This window comes from Poecilia formosa, unplaced genomic scaffold (assembly GCF_000485575.1).
Source record: "Poecilia formosa unplaced genomic scaffold, Poecilia_formosa-5.1.2 Scaffold371, whole genome shotgun sequence".
In the NCBI taxonomy this organism is placed as follows: Eukaryota; Metazoa; Chordata; class Actinopteri; order Cyprinodontiformes; family Poeciliidae; genus Poecilia; species Poecilia formosa.
In genome coordinates, this window is record NW_006800310.1 from 137,960 (window position 1) to 141,718 (window position 3,759).

Sequence of the window (3,759 nt, forward strand, 5' to 3'; positions counted from 1 at the left end):
GTGATGCGTCTAAATGGAGATAAAAAATGGCAGAATATGCTAATCGCTAACTTTAGCTAGAAAATTGTGGACCGTCGAGCCGGATGAACAAAATACATAAAATGTCATAAAAAAGTTGCTTAAATGGAGAGAGCGTAAAAACTTTTATCTGATTTTCTTTAAAGTGCAACTACAAGTGTGACAACGTTGTTATAACTAAAACTAACAAAATAACAAAAACTGTAATTGAGAAAATTTCTCTTAATTGAAATAAATAAAAACAAAAAACTATAACTAACTGGAACAGTGAGTTTACAAAACTAAAACACACTGAAATTATTGATGTAACATCCTTCGATTTTGTGTTTATTCAGAAAATAATACAAAAACGTGTTTTATTACTGAGTTGTGTTTTTTCAGCCAGCTGACAGGCTGTGCGCAGCAACAGATTTCCAGACAGCCAATGAAACCTCTTGTTGCTACGGTTACCTGGATCTCATTAAGACTGGTTTTTGAAGCTCAAGGTCGTTAACTCTTTGTGTCCTTGAGGATTTGTGACGTTTTGCGGTTCGCCGGCGCTGACTCGAGTTTTTCTGACCAGGACAGAGAAGGCTGAACAACAGGAAGCGACCAGCAAACAGAACCATTAGGTCTCGGGTTCCCCCGTGGAAACACAGGCTGTGTATAGCTGCAGGACACCAACTTCATTCCATACGCTATTACCTTAGTGAGGCTCCTGATCATATCTGCTCGCAAAATTAGGCTGTTTGTTACGGGAGCGGCTCGAAATGTCCTTGAAGAGGAGACGGAGGGCCGGTCCGGAGGAACCATCCCCAGAGAAGGTTTGGCTCATTTAGCTTTTTATAAGCTGTTTTCCAAACAGATGGTGAAAGAAAAACACAACTGCAGAAAAACAACTTAATAAAGAGAAAAACTTGGAAAATAACAAACACAATAAGAAAACGGACATCTTAGAGAACGTGTGCCAAACCCAAGGCTCGGGGGCCAAATGCGGCCCGCCATAGCTTTTTATGTGGCCATCAGTCAAACCAAAGCAATTTTCATCTGTTAGCAGTAAAGTTACCCCAACCAGTACCTGCTGTTTTTGGTGATTCCATGATCTTGGAAATTCATCCAAAAGCAACAAACCTATTCACTTTTTCATGCTAATACGTAATGGTGAGTTTACTGAAAAGTAAGAAAAAAAAACATTTTGTTCCAGTGATACTAACTCAATGGAAGAGAACTAGGGGGGGAAATCGGACTTTTTTCACAGAATTCCAACTTTTTGTCAAAGTTTAGATTTTTTCCCCCAGAACTTTTAATTTTTCTCAGAATTTTGACATTTTCACAGAATTTTACTTTTTTGTGAAAATTCTAACTTTTCTCAGAACTGAGAAAAAAAGCAATACTTCAACTTTATTCACCTATATTTTAACTTTATAATTGACTCATATTTTTTTCTTAATTTGGGCCTAAAGCAGTTGTAGTATTACGAGATTGAAGTCACAATATTACAATGTTTAAATGTAGTTTTTTGTTTGTTTGTTTTTAGCATGGCTCCACTTGACAACAGAACATATGAAGTAAAATAAGTATTAAGGTTCAGTTTAATAAAAAATAAAAACAGAGCTTAGCGGTTCATAAATGACCCAACAGGCCAGAAACACTAAAATGTTTTATAGAGTGAAGTAGATCCCTGGGTGTTGCTTTAACTTTCTCTTCCAGGTTGGCTTTTGTAATTTGTTTTGTGTAAAATTCAACAGTCCCAGAGGGAAACGGAGTAAAAAGCGTTGCAGATTCGGTGTGTAACTGCAGCTCAGTCATGGTGGGTTAATCTCTCCGCCAGGATCTACAGCCTGTTTCACTGAGAGGCTTTAACGCCACCTGCTTTCATTGTCTGCGGGATGCGGAGAAGTCTGCTGCCCTCTGGTGGCGACTCAGCAAACACACAGTCTGTTCATCGTGAAGCGAACTGAAGAAGTTATTCAATGAAAAGTCTGATCAAAGTCCGCCGTTCAGACTTTGATCAGTTTGACAATTTATATTTCTGAACATCAACTGTCAGAACAATTCCACTAAAACTGAAGTCACTAGTGGGGCGACTGGGACGAGTCACTGCACCGGCCTCCTGACCTGAGGCGACCCCAGATTTCATCTCCAACACCCATCTCCCCGAACGATTCTTCAGCACCTTAACCCAAACACTGAGCGGGGCAGAACCAGTGAGCAACGTGACCTTAATGTTCCCATTAGTGACCTTAACAGCCATGTTAGTTACCTGAAGGCCTGTTAGTGACTTTAGCAGCATAATTAGTGACCTTAATGGGATCGAAAGTGTGAGTTACCTTAACAGCCCTTTAGTGACCTTAGCAACCTGGGTTGTGTCCTAAGGTAACGAACGGGTTTTGGCCCGTTAGTGACCTCAATGGCCTTCACAAGTGACCTTAACGACGTAATGTTGACCTTAATGTCCCCATCAGTGACCTTAACAACCCTGTTAGTGCGACTGCCACCCATCATCAGGACAGTTCCCTTGTACTTTAGCTCTTGTGTATATCCGGTTTTCTGTGAATATTATCGCATCCTGAAGCTGAGCAACGACATCGGCACAATGCAGGTGATATGAATTCAAACTGTCATGATTCATCAGTTTCCACCACTACAGAGACTTTTAACACATTCTGAGGACTCGTACTCTTTTGTTCTGCCAAATCAGGTTCTCAACTAGAACCAAACATTAATTTAATTGAATAGGAATTAAACTTTTCCAGATTTTTCTAGACTGAACAGAAAATCAGCTTCAGAAGCTTCCAACCCACCTGCTGCCAGCGTTGAGCAAGCTCTGCTCCGGTGATTCTTCACCATCCCAGAGGAAACTCTGACGTCCTGAAGGTCTTCCTCTCTGCAGCGTAACATTTCAGAAGAAACTCGTGGCTCATCAATTACAGCAATAATATGAAGCTGTAAAGAAAAACAAATTCAGATTTTTGGATGTTTTGATTTTTTTTTATCTGTAGGAGATGAGATTATTGAGTAAAGGTGCATTTTAAATGCAGTTTTGTGGAGATTCACCTTCCAGCAGATAACTGCTCTAAACATACAGCTAGAGATGTTAAAGACGGCTTAGAAGCTTGGGTTGTAATGGCCCAGTCAAAGCCCAGACCTAAGAATCTGTAGCAAGACTTGAAAACTGATGCTCACCATCAAATCTGCAAAGAATGAGCACAGATTTTCAATGTTCCATCAAACTTTCCCAGAAGGTTATATAAAGTTTATGGTTGGATTAAGTCTTGGAGTTTTTAGATTTAGATTAGATTAATATTTGAATCATTGCTTAAAACAAAACAAACAAAAAAAACCATTGATAAAGTCTTTCTGGAACCGCATCTCATTGTTATCAAGTGTTTATATCGAGTAGAGGTGCTGATTTCAGGGTTTGAACTGTTGCAGTACCCACTTTGACCACCAGGTGGCGATAAAGACCCATTTCTGAGCTCCTGTTAGGATTTGAACTGTTTGTAATTCACACTGTGACATGTGCTACTGATCTCAGTCTCATTTACGGCAGCCATGTGTGCAACAGGAATCCGGTTTAACAGACCACAAATGACAAAACATCTTCTTAATTTAACGTAAAAACATTTTTATTTACAATGATTAAATAAAAATACTAAATAAAGGCGAATTAAATTTAAAAATGATTTAAGTGAGAAGGGGAAAAAAGACCCTCTGAGTGCTCTGTGACTAATTGGCCTCTTCGGCTGTCAGTCACGCCTC

General features: G+C 39.5%; 1 protein-coding gene across 3 annotated transcripts in view; it reads right to left on the reverse strand.

Annotated features, from left to right (window-relative positions):
• The window catches only part of LOC103154054 (arg8-vasotocin receptor-like), a 37,210-nt gene that overhangs the window by 25,179 nt on the left and 8,272 nt on the right, over window positions 1-3,759 (reverse strand). For 2 of the 3 annotated variants that reach the window (XM_007575200.2, XM_016662382.1), the window contains exon 2: window positions 2,802-2,943. The gene's annotated coding sequence lies outside the window, so the exon portion shown is untranslated. Of the gene's footprint in view, window positions 1-2,801; window positions 2,944-3,054; window positions 3,192-3,759 lie in introns of all 3 variants that reach the window. The other variant, XM_016662381.1, reaches the window with a different exon arrangement.